Below are 20,043 nucleotides of genomic sequence, written 5' to 3'. Positions count from 1 at the left end.
TTAACTCTCATCGTAACCACATTTGTTCAGTTTGCACATCAGATTTAAAAAATATTGGGGTAGCTTTTCCTTATATAAAAAAAAACTCCATGTATATTCATGTTCTCTCAGTTGTGCTCTACTTAATCTCTAAATCGGCTTGCTTCGAGGAGAAAAATAAATCATACAGTAAGAACTTGCATTACAAATTTGAGCATTCTGAGCGGTAATCATTTTGCAGTAGGAACATTGTTCAGAATGCTTCAACCTAGCAACTACCATCTGTAAGAAAAATGTGTCCCAACTCAACTTCTTGGAGTAGCTTTATGATTATTATGATTATAACTTTCATTTCTGTGATGTTTCTCTCCCCTTCATGTGTTATCCTTTTTGTTTATTCCCAGCTGTTGTTGGCCTCTGATTTCCTTTCCTCTTTCTTTGTCTTGTCAGTTGTATTGATCAATTTTATGTTCGTTCTTGCTAATGTTAGATGCTGAATTTGTTCACTGCAAGGTTGGTCATTTCTTTTGCCTTGTCAGACCTTTTATTACTCTAATTCCATGCAAGATATTTTGTACAGGATTGGAAAATTAATTTTTTTGAGGGGGCGGGGGAGGGAGAATTCCTGTAGTGTGAAGTACTTGCACATTTGTAAGTAGAAACTTTTTTAAAGTTGTTTTGCAGTCTTTGAACTGACTGTTGGGAACTTGGTTCTCACTGTTTCTCATTCTGCAGTGGCCCATTTTCAATTGTGTGGGTGCCATAAATACATTTTTGAATCCTGTGGTGCTCGAGACAAAGGTGCATCTGACAGCATTGATCCTGATATATTTCCCGATGTCAAGTTGGTGCTTAATTATGAGTCCCTCTATTGCCCCACGGTTTTACTGACTTAATGTTGCATAGGCATTGGCAGTTTTCCAGTGCTATTTTTGCCTGTTTTACTTTTGTCAGTTCTCATTTACAAATTGCTGCATCCTGACTCTATAAGCTCCTCCCAGCTACATCCTGTCCTTTCTCTCTCCTGTGTTCTCTTTTATCATTATGACCCTTTTTCTCTCCAATTTTAGAATTGTTGCTGGTGCCTTCATCCATCAAATTCCTGCACTTTAGAAGACTGTTCTAATTTTTTTTGCAGATCGCTAGTATATTTTTCCTTGGGTTCAGTACCCAAAACCGAGTGCTATACTTGAGTTAGATGTGACTTAAGTTCCACATAACTAGAGCTAACAACAGCTCCACCACTCTCCTAATTGCCACATTCACCTTCTGCAGGGTCACTTGTTCCTGGTCATCTTTTCTCCACCTCTCCTTGCCCAAGCAACTGCAGCACCAGTGACCTGGTGTTAACCCCCCCCCCCCCCCCCTCAAATTCCTTGGTGAAACAACTGATGCTGCTTATGTGTAAAGAAACTTCTCTTCATCTCAGTCTTAAATAACTTGTCTATTATCCTGAAACTATTGTCCTATTCTGGACACTGCAGCCAGGAGAAGCATTGCCTCAGCATCCTTCTCACTTGTCTGTCCCTTGAGATCACCTTTCATTCTTCTTGTTGGCTCGTCTTCCTTGATGATCTCTCCTTTCTATAGGACAGTCTTATCCCTGGAATCAATTCTAGTGAATCTGTTGCACTGAATCCAAGGCAAGCCTATCCTTCCTTGGCTACAGAGACTAAAGTTGCCAATAACTGTCACGTGAAGTCTTGCTAAAGTACTGTGCAAGTTCCACAAAACTTCCTTGTTTTTGTTCTTGACCCCTTTCAAAGCTGGTTGTTATACAATTTGCTCTACAAATTATTTGCTGTGTCTACATGGTTACTTAGTGTGTCATGAATCAGCACACAGAGATTCCCCTGTAAACCAGCATTTTCTAGTTTCTTGTCTTTTCAGAAAAAAATATTGTCTTTTTCTGTTTCACTTGCCAAAGTGAATAACCTTGCATTTTCTCAGAAATGTACTTCATCTGCCCACCTTGCCCACTTAACCTTTTTCTGTATCCCTTTGTAGTCTTATTATGTCCTCCTCAAAGATCTTTTTTTTTCCCACCCGGCCTTTCATCCAAAAGAATCTTGGATACATCACACTTGGTGAAAGTTAAGACTTAGCACTGATTCGCTCCCTAGCTATCAACCAGTAACAGGTTACCAACCTGAAAACAACACATTTATTCTTGCTCTGTTAGATATCCTTTAACCAATCCTTTGCTAAAATGTTTTCCCCCAACCCCATGAGCCTTTGTGTAACAGCTTTTTCTCATTAGTACGTCAAGCTTTTTGAAATAAGTAGCTCTTTGCATGCCTCTATATTCCTCATGGGCACATGGAACATGTCATTTGCCTCTAGATTTTTACAATTGCAGGCCTCCTCCTGTGATTTAACAAATTCATAAAGAAATTCACAACGGACAAGACTTGATATTTTAAAAAAAACCTTGCATTTTGAACAAGGTAGAATGAAAATAAGTCAACAACAACTGGATTTTAAGGTATCATAATGAAAATGGAAATTTAAGATCACCACTGTCGCTTAACAGCTAAAATTCATTTTCTAACAAAAATCCTCAGGACACTGGCTGATGCTGACAACATATTCTTTGGTTGAATATTCATGAATATTCTTTGGTTGTGTGAATTTTAATGGAATTCAGAATCTAAGTCCTACACAACGTGTTAGTATCTAGACAGTCCAGACTTTGATATTGACCCAGTACATCAATGCATGAAACCACTAAAATGCTCATAACTATTAAGACGGGAAGGAGAAATGCTATGCCAGCATAGCTGAGGATCAGTATGAGGTTGGGACTGAAGTGCATGGTTTTGGAAGAGCAGAGGATTCCTTTGGTATTGATGATAAGAACTTGATTTTTAATTCCCGTGTAGGAAATGCAAACAGTGTTGCTGTTGGGAACTGGGAACATACAGACTTAGTCAAACCTAATGCCTGAGACATACTTGGCATAAAACAGTAGGGTACTGCCATCTGGGATCTAGAGGTTGGGTTCCTGACACAAGACTAATTCCTGGCAGAATGTGGAATCCTGAGTGTGAGTAAGACTAGGGTTTCCTGTTGCTGTTGACCTACAAGGAAACTTAAAATTTGAAAAGGATTACACCTCCTGCATTCTTCTGGTACTGCTATGGTCTGCTGGGGTAGCAGCTGTTAGACCTCCACTGAAACCTCTGATTTTTTTTAAAGAAAAAGAAAATCACTGAAGTGACTATGATGTTGTTTGCATATTTAAAGTGGATCTCTGACCTTGGGATGCGTTCCCTCATTGCTTGTATTTTAAAATTGAAGTTGGGCAGATCTGTGTGTGAAATTTATCAAATCAGCAGTTCATGGAAGGATATAGACAGACAGTGAAAATCAAGCTCTAAATGCACATTCTCAGCAGTAGCATATGTTAGTGTTTTGTAGATCCTTTATTTGTCATGGTATATGTATCTAGTCAAACTTGTGCAGCTGTTTCTACATGGATGTATACGGAGACCAAAGTTACTTGATTCTTTACAGGGTAGAATCGTAAGAATATAGTTAACTAAAATACATAGACCCACATTCTTTCTCCCTTCTCCTTCATCTATTGCCAATGCTACATAGTGAAGCTTTTATTTATTGCTAATGTATAAGAGTTTGCATCAAGTCTTCATGTCAGAAGTTGCATTATTAAAAATGCACATCACGAGAAAGAGACACCCCTCCATGGACTCTGTCTGCACTTCTCACTGCTTCAGTAAAGCAGCCGACATAATCAAGGACCCCACCCATCCCGGACATTCTCTCTCTCTTTTCCAACCTCCCATTGCGCAGAAGATAAAGCCTGAAAGCACGTACCACCAGGCTCAAGGACCGCTTCTATCCCGCTGTTATCAAACTATTGAACAGTCCCCTTGTATGATAAGATGGACTCTTGACCTCACAATCTACCTTGTTATGGCCTTGCACCTTATTGTCTACATGCACTGTACTTTCTCTGTAACTGTAACACTTTATTTTGCATTCTGTTATTCTCCCTTGTACTACATTGATGCAATCACAAAATTTCTGATCTGATTCTGCTACTACTTCAATGTGTTGATGTGATGAAATGATCTGTATGGATGGCGTGCAAAACAGAGATTTTCACTGTACCTCGGTACATGTGACAATAATAAACCAATTTACCAAAAATACTGTTTTACCTCTGGTAAAATTTGCAGAAACCTAGCAAGCAAGCAAAGTGCATTTAATAATGAAATATAAAATTAATATATTACATTACAGCTAAATATAGCTGTGAAGATTGCACATTGAGAGGTATAGCTAAAATAAAGAACAGCAGGAAAAATATTTTGGTGTTTGAGCTGACCAAATATTGGAAGTGTTACATCGTAAGGCAACAGTTGCTAAGGCAAATAATCAAAAGCAGTCTGTGGAAATGATTTTAAATCTGAAATGGTGAGGGGGCATTGATTATCAAGGTACCCTGTTGTAAAAAAGACCATAAAGGAATAAAAAGCCACTTGTGATGACAGGTTTTAAACAGAGACTGATTAAAGGTATGTTATAGTATAATTAGTACAATGTCCAAGGAAACCTAAGAACAGATTACTGTTTTGAACTTGGTTTGTCTGATTTGAAGGAGAAGTGCTTCATACAATCGGCACCTGGACCAGTGTTACTGCTCAAAGACTGGTTGCACCCAAGACCAGTAGCGTGCTGACTGTCATTGGTAAGATCGGAGAGTTGACTGGTGTGGGAGAAATGGCTTTCAATTCCTGCATTGCTGGTAATGTTACTGGGGAAAGAGGGAGTTGTTCCATTAGGATGGACTTCTCTTGAATTGTGTTGTGACCAGCATTCTGATAAACTTAGAGCAAAGATAAGGTGATAATGCAGGGTGGCAAAAAAAAATGGTTAATGGTAACTGGAGTTTGTCAGCAAAGGGCAGAGCATGTAAGTGTATGGGTATACCTCCAATTGAGTGTACCAAACAGAGTAGCAGAAAAAATAATAAGATATTGAAGCTTCTTTATCTGAATGCATACTGTATTTGTACCAAGATATGTGAATAGATGGGACAGATGGAAATAAACTGATACAATCTAATATTCATCTATGGAGTCATGGTTGGAAAGTGACTTTGGTTGGGAATTGCATATTCTAGAACACTAAACTTTTAACAGGGGTAGACAAAAATGGATAAGAAGGTGGGATGGCCCTGCTAATAAAGAATGGGGTAGAGACAATATTAATGTGCAAAGTCAAAGTGGAATCAGTTTGGGTGGAACTGAGAAACAGCAAGGGGCAGGAAACACTGGCGAGTGTTGTTTACAGATCCCTTGCACAGTAGTGTAAGGCATAGTATAAAGTTTATGTAACAAGGGCAATTTAGTTATCAAAGTGGACTTTAATTTACATGTAGTTTGGTGGGGGGGAATAAACAAATTAGCGGTATTAGCATGGAAGGTGAATTCATGGAGAATAAGAGCTGGTTTTCTAGATCAGGATGTGGGGAACCAATTAGGGAATAGGATTTCAAATCTAGTATCTAGAGGGCAGGCACAGGAGTGTAGCAGTTAGCGTAACACTATTACAGCACCAGCGACCCGGGTTCAATTCCGGCCGCTGTCTGTAAGGAGTTTGTACGTTCTCCCTGCGTCTGCGTGGGTTTCCTCCGGGTGCTCATGGTTCCTCCCACATTCCAAAGACATATGGGTTAGGAAGTTGTGGGCATGCTATGTTGGTGCCGGAAGCGTGGCGACACTTGTGGGCTGCCCCCAGACACTCTATGCGAAAGATGCATTTCATTGTGTGTTTTGACGTACATGTGATGAATAAAGATTATCGTGTGTAGTGAGAATGGTTAATTAATAATCTTGTAGTTAAGGGACCATAAGGGAAGAGTGATCAAAATGTGACTAGAATTTTATATTTATTATTGAAAGTGATTTGGTTTATTCTGAATCCAGAGTCTTAAATCTAAACACAGTAAACTATGAAGGTACAAGATGGCTGGAATAGATTAGGAACCTACATTAAAAGATATGACAGCAGACAATCAATGGCTAACACTTAAAGTATTTAATATATGGTTTAGAACAATTGTGTATTTTATAGAGGCACAAAAACCCAGCAGGAAGACTGATCCAACCGTGGCTAACAGGAAATTGGAGATAGTATTAGATCAAAGAAAAAGGCTTGTAATGTTGCCAGAAAAAGCACAATTTTATCAGAGGAGCACCATGATATGGATAAGGCAAGGATAAATAGTTTACAAGAATCTAACGTGCAACATAAAAATAGACTGTAAAAGCAAGAAACTAGGCTAAAAATGTGAAAAGCACAAAATCAGCAAAAGTTAATCTGAGTCCCCTGTGGACTGAGATAGCAGAATTTGTATTGGAGAATGAGGAAATGTCAGAGAAATTAAACATATTTTGTGATTTTTTTTTTTGTTTTTGGAAACAAAGTGCTGGCAGTGCACAGCAGGTCAGGCAGCACCTGTGGAGAAATGGTTAACATTTCACATCAATGCCTCATCAACAGTTCTTGAGTTCAAACCCTCATCTATTCTGTCTTCACTGTCCTCTAGCCCCATCTCCTGTTGGGTCCACACCTCACTGTGTTTTCACTTTCCATTCTCATCTCTGTTTCTGAATGATCAGTCCTCAGCAGCAGGCTCGGTGCCACCTGAGTCCATCTTCTTTTTAATGAATTCTGAGCCTGACATGATGTTGAGCTCTTCTACTGCTTTGCCTTTGAAAGGAATCTTCACTCCATGTGGTTGACTCTTTTTCTCCTGTCTCCAGAAGTCGCAATCTAACTGTCTCCTTCCAGCCTCTCAGCCTGTCTAGATCTATTCATCACAGTCAACACAACATTGTCTCCATTTTTCCTCAGCCTTTTACTTGTGCTAACCTAACCCCTCTGCCACTTTAGCACTGTGCTCTCTAAAGATCAACCCCAATGTTGTTGTCATAACTGCTGATAATGGTGGTGGTGTTGTGGTTTGGCTATCAGTCCTCCACCTTGTAGCTCTCAGGCACCTCCCTGTGGACCATGACAGCACATCAGACCAATGACTCCCTGACGGTCACTGACCTCATTTCCTCAGGAGATGATTCCTCTGCAGTCTATAGCCTTGTAGTTCCCCCAGCTCTGCACAGTCCACTTGTACATCCTCAAGACCCAAAAGCAGGACTGTCTGGTGGACCCATTGTTTCAGCTTGCTCTCTTCCCACAGATCTTTCTTCCTAGGTCAATGACCTGAAGCATTAACTTTCCACTGTTGCTGCCTCACCTGATGAATATCACAGCATTTTTTAAATTTTTATTTCAGATTTCAATTTTATTCCCTTTCAATAAACATATTTTGTTTCCCTTCACAGAAGTCAATAAAACAAATGGTAGAAAACAGGTCTGCAGAGAGAATGAAGAGCTTGAAAGAAGTTAGTATCAGTGAAAAAAATAATTGAATTACAGGGACTGAAAAATGGTACCTGGAGCAAGGTTTTTTTGAGGTGGATGCAGAGCCTTCAAGAAGATGTAGACAGGCTAAGTGAACAGGTGAGGCTCATGACATGTAACATGGGAAAGATAGTTGTTTTCAGAGGGACCTGCGAGTCCTGCACACAAATCACCTGAAAGTTAACCTGCAAATACAGCAAGTAATTTGGAGCATATTGACTTGTGGGATGCTAATTTGTTGTATGAGGACATAATTTTCAGAGTGAGCTTATACTTTCTGGGTTTTAGAGTATGAGGTGATTTCATTGAAACATACAAAATTCTTATGAGACTTAAATGTAGGGGTGATGTTTCCCCAGAATGAGCTGTCTAGGACCAGGGGTCACCATCTCAAAATAAAAGTCTGGCCATTCAAGACTCAGATGCAAAGAAACTTCCTCACCTAGAGGTTATTGAATGTTTGGAGTTCTGTACCCAGGAGGGCTTTGGAGTCTCCATCAGTGAAATCTTCAAGACGGAGATTAATACTTTTGTTTTGGATATTAAGGGAATCCAGGGATATGGAGTTGGTACAGGAAAGTGGTGCTGAAATGAAGCTGTTAGTTTATTGAAGGCTAAATGGTCTACTGCTTCTGTTTCTTGTGATGCACATTTGCCAATTCTTGTAGGCTTGCAGCCCAAGAGAAAGTGAAGTTTGATAAGTAATAGATGAGATTGGCAAACAAAAAGGCTATTGTGTTAATAATAAAAGCAGCTGAGATTATAATAGGAAAGCAACAAAAATCCATAATCTAAGGCAGATGATTTGTAAGTGAAGATTTTTTACATGTGATATACTCCCTGTAATTGTTTTTTTTCCCTTGGGTTGAGTGGGGAATTGGGACTTGAACTTGGCATTCAGCTGCTTGTTTGCAGCTGTGATCCCAATGCATGGGGAATAAGAACCTACGTTGTTGCAGTGTGGAGAGATCATCAATCCAATTTTTTGCACCATATTTGTTTCTGAAGATTTAACTACTTTTTTTTAAGATATGAAGTTGTTTTCACACTGGGTAACCAGTCTGTTTGAATTCCCCTTAGAATTTTATAAATCTAGAATGATGCAGTTAATTCATTTTGTAAGGGTTGTTTAAGTGCAGTGTCCTCTATACTGGGTATGTATGAGACCAGTTTTCAGGTTATGCTGTGGGAGCTCAGTGAGCATATTGCAGTAACCACAGTACACAGCTGAACTCTCTTGCAATATCAGTAAAAGGCTTGTTTATAGACTCCACCTATTATGAACACCAACCAATTGATTGTGACTACATTTCCACTCCCTCTGGCTTTAGATTGTTGAATTGTTATCTGTGATTACATTTTCCCTCTGCTTTGTTCAGATTGGTTTACCCTAAGCTCCTAGCTCTCTCCAATGTCTAATGAGTGCTGGAACATAGCAGATGTTGCAGTATTGAAGGCCTTAAAATGTAATTGTAAAGAGGCACTGCACTAGTAGTCTAGTGTTGCACAATTATGCTTTTGGATTGCTTGACTTAGGAATTTTATTTTTACTGTCCAACCAAATTCCTCTGTTAGTGATTATTCTGTAGGCTCATTGAATAAACTGTCAGTCTTGATACTGCCCTTAGGAATGTGGATTGTATGAGTTATATTTGATGCCCAAATGTTTGGACTGTGATATGTAATCTGAATAATCAATGAAGTGCAATTACTTGTTTTATTCTCTCCATTTCCATTCACCCTTATTCCCATTTTCTACTTATTAAATGAAAAACAATTCCCATTTTATTTCTTTGTTTACAAGTTAAAGTATGTACGAGTGACAAAATGAATATGTGTATGAAGGTTTAATGTGCAATCATTTACTACTTAATCCCTTGTGAGCACATTTCCTTTCCTAACACAGTAGTTAGGTTTAATGATGGGGCCTAATGGTAGGTTTTGCAACATCTAAATTTGCATCAGTCTATTATTTTTCACAGTATGACTGAGTTGTAAAAGTAGTTTTTAAAATCCTTCTGTTGTCTCTGTTTGGCCACCTGTGTACTCCTACCAGTTAAAGTGTAGGAAGCATTGATCATTTTTTAAATATGAAAATGGCTTTTAATTTTGTAGCTGCACTTTGAGAATAACCAATTTGTATTTTCTCATTTATTGAGTGGGAATTGCAAAGTTGTTCATTAAAAGCTAACAGTATATAGTGGTCTACTTGAAAGAAAACCTTGTCTTCCCACCCTCTGATTTGTAGGTTCTCAGCGAAGGTTAGTGAAGTTGTGACTGAGCAGATACACCAGATGTATAGCATTCATTGATATATCTGCACCTTGCAATCATCGCTGCAATGTAATGGGCATCTTGTTGTACATTTACCATTTTAATTAACCATTTCTAAGGATTCAGGATGAGTCCCTCCACCATTTTAAAACATTGATTGGTTCCCAGAGAATGCTCAAATGATTTTTAAAAAAAAAAATTAGATTATAAGTAACTTGTAATTTGACTTCCTCCTCAATTACTTTGCATTTGCAGTAGTTAAGTAATATTGTCTTTGGAATTTCCAGCAGCTCAAATGTGTATCACTGAACTTTGTATGCGGGATATCATGCCATAAAGGATAAAACAGTTACTCACATTATAGCATACAGGCGACTGGAATATTTACAACATCATGTTACCGCCTTCAAAATATCATACTGATAGACTATTGTAGAGTAATACAGCACGGAAACAGGCCCTTCAGCCAAATTAGTCCATGCCATCCAAGATGTCTATATGAGCTAGTCCCATTTGCCTGTGTTTGGCCCATATCCCTCCATGCTTTTTCTATCCACGTATCTGTTGGTTCAGTCTACAGTTAAAGTAAGATAGATGAATAGAGTGATAACAAATCGGTGAGAAGCATGTAAATTGTTAAGACAACAACTTGCATGTATAGGGTGCTGACCAGCATCTGAAAATGTTTTTCAAACAAAATTGTAATAACATTGGGCATCTTTCCTTGTATGTCCTTCTGGGCTTTGGTGTCAAAAGGTTTAATAATAGAAGCAAATTTTAAGGAGCATCTGAAGGGGTGAGAGGTAGATTGAAAGACAGAAATTCCAGTGATTGGAGCCAGTTGAAGATGTTGATGGTGCTCAGAGCCAGTCAAAAGTTTTGCAATTGGAGACTCACGAGGTGAAACTTGAGAGCCCTTTTGGTCCCAAGGCACATTGTGGATGCAAAGTGAGACTTAAAAACGAGTATGAAAATTTTTAAGATTTATCCAATATTAGAACAGAAGTCAATGTAAGCATGATGGGTGAAGTAAATATGGAATGAGGAAAGAAACAAAGAACAGAGGTTATGAGGAACACTAGCTGAAGAATTTTGGTAGAGGCAGATGCCTTTTTGCCCACTGTATCCACCTATTTTGCTCACCAGTGGGTGGGGGGGAGAAAAAGGGATATCCAGGTAAATTCCACCTTGTGGATTCCAGCCTAGCTCTGTGGGTCCACATTCCTAAGGATCTCAACTTCTCATCCAAGTATCTTCCAAAGGTTGATGAGGTTTTCTCCTTCCTCCATGATCTTAATTCTACATCAGCGAGTTAATGATATCTCTGAGCAAAATAGGCTTCCCGTTTGTCCTGTCTTAACCTGACAAGTTTCACTTTGCCCCTACTGGCCTGAGAAACCGGGTTCAGCTTTCCTCCCCTCTCCTATCTGATATCTGTGTCAGCTGATACAAATAATAACGTCATAATTCTGAGATGAATTTCACATGCTCAAACACAGTTTCAGTAGTTACAAAGGCATACACGACCTTAAGTATACTGATGAACAGTGAATTTCAAGGAAATTGCACATTCACAATTGGACTTCATGTCAGGAGAATAAAGAAACTTAAAAATCTCCTGGCATATACTATTTTTTAAAAAAAATTGTGATGCATGTACACTCATGCTGAGGTGGGATTTGAACCTGTACCTCCTGGATCATATTAACAAGCAACAATTCAGTAATACATGCTTTGGGCCATCATTGGCATAAAATTATTACACTTTTGGTTCTCTGATTAAAGCCAGAATTCCTTTTGAAGAGTTTTCTTTCCTTAGTATTGTTATTTACCTCCCTGTAACTCTCAAGTATCTATCCCTATTCCAAACTTCTGTTTAATGTTCTGCTGATGTCATCCATGGAAAAGAGGTTAACTCCATATCTTGTGATACCTTACCACCTACTGAGTGAAAGACACAGCCTGCACTACGTCTTTTTTTTCGTGTGGCTTCTTGTACTTGATATGCTCAGCTTCCTGAAATGGCTTTTAGCCTCGGGTAACTTGTATGGTTTTTGTATTTTGAAATGTTTATTCTTAACTTATCTTTTTAGACTTAACAAGGACTTGCTTTTATTAAAGAAACATCATTACACTTGCATTGCTCCTAGAGGTACCCCGCAGAGTGCTGATTCATTACAGTGTTCTCAGTGCACTAGTCTGAACACTTGCAGACAAAGTTTTGTGTGCTGGGAACATCTCGCAAACCCCTGCCCTCTGCTGGTACTCCCAAAACAAAGAATTGCCCCATGGCTCAGTGTGGAAAGGTGGCTGCCTGTGAGGGCCAGCAATGTGACTACTCAGCACCGAGATATGGGAGTCTCAGTGAGTCTGGGTCATTGCTGGGGACCGACAGCACCTGCTGCATGTGTGGACAGACTACCTGGATCATACAGTCTCCTCCTCTGGGATATGATGGAAGCTGCTGTCTCTCTCTGAGGTCTCTTTGGTTACACAGATCTCCGAGCCCGGAGATTTCCCTGTAGTAACAGGATCAACGGTTGTCAATGTATTTCCAAATTTAGAGAAAAGAGCATTCAGACATAAATGTTATTCCATTACAGATTGGCATGTTCTGACTTGTGTCATGTCACTGAACCTGTGAATCAGAAAGGACAGATGAGACAAGTAGGACCCAACAGAAATCAAGATTCTAAAACTAGAACCTTTCTCTTTCAAATTCTGGTTAATTAGGTTTCTCGCTCTTTTCCAAATTTTCAATGTATGTGATTTTTATTTTTTGTCATCCAGCATTGTTTGAACTCTGCAGCAACACAAGCCGCATCAGCCACATTTATACAACTCAGGTTAGCGAAGGTATCTGTACCAAATTTTTATGCTCAGTGTGATTTGGCCATTGAATTTGGAGCTAGTCCTATAATGAGCAATGTGAACTAATGAAGAACTTGCATTTATAGAATTGTAAATTTCAGTAATAAATTTCACACTATACTACAAAGGAGCATTATCAAAGCTAAATTTGACATCAACTTTAACAAGCAAAGAGGAAAGGTTTTAAAGATTTATTTAGACAAAAATCTGCTCAATTGATTCATGTGGGGATTGTTTAAAAATACAATTTGATACTGTGCAAATACATGAGCAATAAAATAAAGGGGCTTTTCCTTGCTGGCTTTCCAGGTAATGCTGGAGAATTAATGTATATGGCGTGTATCTTTTCATGAGCTTGCTGGTAAGCAGTAACCATAATAATATCTAGATGATACAGAAGCTCCAGAACAAATGTGGATGCTTCATTCTAGTCTAATAGCAAGGCATACCAAAATATAGTGCTTGCATCATCTGCCAATGATGATGTCTGTGTTCTTTATCATGTGACATATTTGCATATTGTACACAATTCCACTGATTTTTTTTTTCCCCTCTGAAAATAAGTTTGAGTGCACTTTCCATGCATACATTGTCATTGCAGGTTTGCCCTTTCTTATTTGGTTTGACCTCCAACTGTGTGCCTGCATCTGATGTATTAGTTCTTTTCAAGTGGAAATCCTCTTGGCTCAACTCATCACTGTTCTGTAACTCTTCAACATCAGAAATAGATTCATCCTCGAGCATCACGCCAACGTCTTTGGGTATAAACTTGGTGATCTTGTGATTTGACATGGACAATTACAACTTTATTTACCATATATCTAGCTGAACTGAGGATTTTGACTACTTTACCAGGTTCCATTGTTGACTCTCATATTTGCTTACTGCTTTGGTACCTCACTCTCTCAATTAGTTGAAACTGCTTTTCTTTGCCTTTTTTGCTATCCCTCTACTTTCCCTTCTGGACTATACTGCATCAAGTTCAATAAGGCAATGGTACATTAACAGCTCTGCTGGAGTAGAATGTGGTGTGATATTGCATTGGGGGAAAAAAAATAGTTAAGCAGTGGTTCAACATGAAGTTCAAATAACCTTTGGAACACTTGCTTCCTTAAGAGTTCTTTCAATATATTAACAGATCTCCAAGCTGCTCCATTGGAAAAGGGATGATGTGGAGGATTCAGTTGAGATTCAATACTATTATGTGATATGAAATGCTCAAATATTCACAAAGTCCATTCAGAAACCAATATTGCCAATATTCTAAATGCAGCAAAGATGAATTCTCCCCCAGTGGTGTGTTCTGCTCTTGCACAAGTACCTACTTGTCTGACTTCACTCTTATTTTGTATGTCATTAAACACAAGGAAATGGTTGTTTCTCTTTCGGCAAAAGTTGGCATTGACTTGTTGGAGCAGTTAAATTGGCAACTTTCACGGCCAAGGTATGACAATTGAAATTTAGTTGTATGTTCATTCCATGACAGAAAATCTGTTCACTTTTTCATCCTGGAAGTTGTCATTTTTGGAATTGACCCAAAATCAGCAATAATGCCTTGTGATGGGTAACAATGACTAAAGGTCTTGTTGATAGCTACTGATGAAACATTTCTTAACGCTTTCTCAATTGACACATTTCATTAGCTTGCATATTGCTGACAAATGCAGAAACTGGATGCTGCTGCTCGGCTTTTTTCGCATGGTTGATGATGACCTTATGCTGTGACTAACTAGCTTTAGGGTTCTCATTGTATTACAGTGATTCACTTGAGTGTTACTACTCAAATTGTGCTCAGCTCAATCAAAAACTTTCTTTTGAATATCAATCCAGTTCTACTTATTATTCTTAAGAATTTTGGTGTAAACTGTATTGGAATCATTGCTAGGTTAGATAGAATCTGGACTAACAGTGAATTATTCACAGATGAGAGTGAAGCTCTGTGACTTTCTCTGGATGCTCTTCTCTCGAGAAGCATTGACCTTGTCTTTACGAGTTTCCGTCCTACATGTGAAGGTACAGCACCACTGCCTGTATGAAGGCACATCAAGAGCATTTTAATTTCATGTTGTGATGGTCCAGTCACTTCAGTCCTTCCTCTAAAACTAGTAAATTTATACTCTGCAATGATTGTCACCATTCACAAGGTTGTCATGGGTGCACAGAAAATTAGCAGTACCCTACAAAATTTTGTCTTTTGTGGACTCTTAAGGTCTTTGGTCAGCAGTTTAGTGTAGTACTACAGCTGGTTACGTGCACTGATTGTGAGGTACTTCTCTGTGCCCATCTGCGCAGAGCCATCAACAAATAAGCTTCATTATTTTTAAATAAAAGGGATTATGTTGAATGTGCATACAAATCTATGGAAGCATATTGTTCACCATCAACAATTTGATTTGAAAGTTACCTTGTTGCTACATAATTTTGCTGTTTTTTTTAATCCACATTTTAAATGATTAAATTCAGTTACCCAATAACAAATCCAGTTACTTTCCATTTTGTATAACTTCCACTTGATTTTATATCCACTGTGTTCCATTATGTTACAAATTAACACTGACTATATTACTTTGATTTACTGTAAAATCTCTATGCTTGCACTTCTCCATTTTTTGCATGCAGACTCGCCACTACCTACATAACTGCACCTGCTAGCTGATACTGAGGAGCTTTTGTTCTGTCATTTCTGCTGACTTTACAATGCAATCACAGCATTTTCTGAGACCCAGATGAGCATGGACTGGGAGCGATTCCCTTGAAGTTATAATGACCATTTTTCTTTCCAACAACTCTTTCCATGGTAGAGACATGTAACAATAAATCAAAATAGTCTCGTTGCCAAATATAATATTTGGGGTGTATCTTTTGCTGTGCTGAACTGCTAGTAAGCTGTAAAGCTTCAAAACCAGGTTATGTACTTCATTCCAGTGTAATAGCAGTATCTGCCAACAAAGTGTTCTATATTGTAGGACGTGTACATGAAGTAGGTGGATACAGAAATGATTTTTTTTTTCCCCTGTGATCGTGCTAAAGTCTTGCACAATGACGAAGATGAATCTATGTGGAGCAGATCCTTTTCTGGTCCTTAATGAGTTTCTGATCTCCAATACCTGTTCTGACTTTAAGGTGGGTTAAGGGACTGTACTGCAGTGGGAGGAGGTAGTGAAAGCAAGCCATGTCTTACCAGGAAAGAACAGACTGAGCACAGTCCATCGCAGATTCCCCACACATCAGCAAACAGATGGTTGCAGAGCAGAGTGAGCGGAGTTGGCAGAGACCCGGCAGTCCGCCACCGCAGCCCACACTGAGGTTTTGACGCAGTGAGCTTTAAAATAGCTTTCTTTTTCATTCCTTCCAAAATGCCCAGTGTCAGATGATCTTTCATGCAAAATGCATGGCGAGTCTGTCTTGTGCTTGGCAAGTTGACAGAATGTGTCCAGTTTATAAAATGGGATGTGATCAGTGAAATTCTCCAAGCAACGTCCAGGTGTGTGTTGGAAGTTATTCAGTTCCAGTAAAAACATCCTGCTGTGGCGACTCACCGTCTAGTCGGGCGAACCGGCTCGGCAGTCGGGTCGCGCGGCGTCGGAGCGACGAGGCCCAAGATGGAGGCGGGCCTCGTCTTTCCGAGCGACGGGGAGAACCCGCGCGCGGGAAAGTCCTGATGACGTAGGACTTACGTCATTGCCGGTTTTTTTGGGCGGGAGTTTTTCTCCCTTAAAGGGCCCGCACAAGGCGGGAAAATAAACCAGTTCTGTTTGGCAATCCTCCGAGTAGAGTCTTGTTTTATTCCGCGGTAGCAACCGCTACATTGGTGACCCCGACGGTCCAAACGGCTTTTGGACCCGCGAAATGGACGACAGCGCAGCAGCCAACGCAGTGGCCTTCAAGCTGCCCACCTTTTGGACACTTCGGCCCAGCGTCTGGTTTGACCAGGCTGAAGCGCAATTCCACCTTCGGCAGATCACCTCCGACTCCACGAAGTACTACCATGTGGTTAGCTCTCTGGACCAGGAGACAGCCGCCCAGGTTGGAGACTTCATCCAGTCGCCTCCGGAGGCAGATAAGTACCCGGCTTTCAAAGATCTTTTGATCCGGACCTTCGGCCTCTCCCGTCGTGTGCGCGCCGCCCGCCTGCTTCATCTGGATGGCCTGGGGGACAGATCCCCATCCGCCCTAATGAATGAGATGCTGGCATTGGCCGAGGGACACAAGCCATGCCTGATGTTCGAACAGGCCTTCCTCGAACAGCTCCCCGATGACATCCACTTGTTGTTAGCTGATGCCGACTTCAGCAACCCCCGTGAGGTGGCCGCCCGGGCAGATGTCCTGTGGAGGGCCAAGCGCGAGAGCGGTTCGTCCGTCAGTCAAATCACCAGGCCGCGAGCCCAACGCCTGCCTCGCCCGGCCCCAGCAACCGAGCAGCCACGCCCCAGGAACGCAGACGACGACACGGGTGACCAGCTGTGCTTCTACCATCAGAGGTGGGGTGCGGAGGCCCGTCGATGCCGCCCACCCTGCAAATTTCAGGGAAATGCCAGGGCCAGCCGCCGCTGATGGCTACGGCGGCTGGCCGCCGACAGAGCCTCCTCTTCGTTCAGGACAAGAAATCTGGACGGCATTTCCTCGTTGATACTGGAGCGGAGGTCAGTATTTTGCCCCCGACAGGCCGCGACACTCGTGACAGGCCACCAGGTCCTCTACTCAATGCCGCCAACGGTACAACGATACGGTCTTTCGGCACCCGTACGCTTCAATTACACTTTGGCGGCAGCCGTTTTACCTGGACCTTTACCCTTGCCACCGTCGCCCGACCACTCCTAGGTGCCGATTTCCTTCGGGCCCACAACCTGTTAGTCGACCTGCGAAGGAAGCAGTTAGTCCACTCTAGCACTCTCCGGACCTATCCCCTGGGAGAAATCAGCCCACCAGCCCCGTGCCTGGACTCCATTACCCTTTCTGGCGACGATTTCGCCAAGCTCCTAGCCGAATTCCCATCGATTTTGGCACCTTCGTTTACAAATTCTCGGCCCACACATGGGGTACGACACCACATCATTACCACAGGGCCACCCCTTCATGCCCGAGCACGACGATTACCTCCAGACAAGCTCCGCCTGGCAAAGGAAGAGTTCCATCACATGGAGGAGCTGGGGATTGTTCGCAGGTCAGACAGCCCCTGGGCCTCCCCCCTGCACATGGTCCCCAAAGCCACCGGAGGGTGGAGGCCCTGCGGCGACTACCGCAGGCTGAATGACGCCACCACCCCGGACCGCTATCCCATCCCTCACATCCAGGACTTCGCAGCGAACTTACACGGGGCCCGCATCTTTTCCAAAGTGGACCTCGTTAGGGGATACCACCAAATCCCGGTCCATCCGGATGACGTCCCCAAAACTGCGATTATCACCCCATTCGGCCTGTTCGAATTCCTTCGGATGCCGTTCGGCCTTAAGAACGCCGCGCAGACCTTCCAGCGGCTGATGGACACGGTAGGCCGAGACCTGGACTTCGTGTTCATTTACTTGGACGACATACTGATCGCCAGCCATAACCGCCAGGAACACCTTTCCCACCTCCGCCAGCTGTATTCCCGCCTCCGCGATTTCGGCCTCACGATTAACCCGTCCAAGTGCCAATTCGGACTTGACTCTATCGATTTCCTCGGCCACAAAATCACCAGTGACGGGGCAACACCCCTACCCGCCAAGGTGGATGCTATCCGCCATTTTGCCCGCCCCGACACAGTCAAAGGCCTACAGGAATTCCTTGGGATGGTCAACTTTTACCATCGTTTCATCCCTGCAGCAGCCCGTATCATGCGCCCTCTGTTCTCGCTGCTGGCTGGTAAGGGCAAGGACATCACCTGGACTGACGAGGCTGCGGCTGCTTTCGTTAAGGCCAAAGACGCCCTGGCAGACGCCACGATGCTGGTACACCCTAGGACTGACGTCCCGACTGCCCTCACGGTAGGCGCGTCCAACACCGCGGTGGGTGGGGTACTGGAACAGCTACTCGAAGGCCGCTGGCAACCCTTGGCATTTTTCAGCAAACACCTTAGACCGCCCGAACTGAAGTACAGCGCTTTTGATCGGGAACTTCTCGCGCTGTATCTGGCGGTCCGGCATTTCCGATACTTTCTAGAAGGCAGGCCTTTCACCACTTTCACCGATCATAAGCCTCTGTCCTTTGCCTTCTCCAAAGTCTCCGATCCCTGGTCAGCTCGTCAGCAGAGACGTTTATCCTACATTTCCGAGTTCACAACTGACATCCAACATGTCTCCGGAAAGGATAATGTCGTTGCTGATGCACTTTCCAGACCAACCATCCACAACCTATCCTTGGGTGTCGACTACACGGCCCTGGCTGACGCACAGCAAGCCGACGACGAACTGCCCAGCTACAGAACCGCAGTCTCGGGTCTGCAGCTCCGAGATTTCTTGGTTGGTCCAGGTCAGCGGACCCTACTTTGCGACGTTGCGACTGGTCAGCCCCGCCCTATTGTCCCTGCAGCCTGGCGGAGACGCGTTTTTGACTCGGTACATGGGTTGGCGCACCCATCCATCAGATCTACTGTCCGACTGGTCGCCAGCAAGTTTGTCTGGCATGGCCTGCGCAAACAGGTCAGTGAGTGGGCCAGGACTTGTCTGCACTGCCAGACGTCAAAAATCCAGCGACACACCAAGGTCCCACCACAGCAGTTCGAGCCTACCCGTAGGAGGTTCGACCACATACACGTCGACCTCGTGGGCCCTCTGCCGGTTTCAAGAGGAGCCCGGTACCTCCTTACCATCGTGGACCGGTTCACGAGGTGGCCTGAGGCAACCCCCCTGACTGACATCACAACTGATTCCTGCGCCCGAGCGCTGCTCACAACTTGGGTCTCACGTTTTGGCGTTCCGGCCCACATCACTTCAGACAGAGGCACCCAATTCACTTCCAGTCTCTGGGCTGCATTAGCGAACCTGCTAGGGACGCAGCTGCACACCACCACGGCCTACCATCCTCAATCAAACGGGTTGGTGGAACGTTTTCACCGCCATCTAAAATCGGCCTTGATGGCCCGCCTGAAGGGTCCTAACTGGGTTGACGAGCTGCCTTGGGTCCTGCTCGGCATACGCACTGCCCCCAAAGAAGACCTCCGCACTTCGTCAGCTGAGCTTGTATACGGGGCGCCACTAGTTGTCCCCGGGGATTTCATACCTGCCCTTCAGGACCAAGGGGAACAACCCCCAGCAGTTCTACAAAGACTGCGCAAGAAGCTCGGCGCCTTGGCCCCGATTCCCACCTCATGGCACGGTCAAGCCCCATCCTGCCAGCCCAAGGAACTACGGGACTGTAAGTTTGTTTTCGTTCGCAGGGGCACACCTCGGGCGCCATTGCAACGACCATATGAGGGACCGTTCCGAGTCATACGGAATAACGGATCCACTTTTATTTTGGACATTGGAGGCAGGGAACAGGTTTTCA

The 20,043-nt window shown here is 42.7% G+C and overlaps 1 protein-coding gene across 4 annotated transcripts in view; it reads left to right on the top strand.

Annotated features, from left to right (window-relative positions):
• Positions 1–20,043, top strand: part of LOC127577612 (mitochondrial glutamate carrier 1-like) — a 110,891-nt gene that overhangs the window by 18,764 nt on the left and 72,084 nt on the right. Inside the window, exon 1 of one of the 4 annotated variants that reach the window (XM_052028904.1) lies at positions 16,044–16,060. The exons of the other annotated variants lie outside the window; for them this stretch is intronic. The gene's annotated coding sequence lies outside the window, so the exon portion shown is untranslated. Of the gene's footprint in view, positions 1–16,043; positions 16,061–20,043 lie in introns of those variants that run through there. 4 annotated transcript variants of the gene reach the window in all.

The sequence above is a fragment of the Pristis pectinata genome, chromosome 14 (genome assembly GCF_009764475.1).
Source record: "Pristis pectinata isolate sPriPec2 chromosome 14, sPriPec2.1.pri, whole genome shotgun sequence".
In the NCBI taxonomy this organism is placed as follows: Eukaryota; Metazoa; Chordata; class Chondrichthyes; order Rhinopristiformes; family Pristidae; genus Pristis; species Pristis pectinata.
Note: the sequence above shows the minus strand (reverse complement) of the source record. Positions and strands in the feature narration are given on the sequence as shown.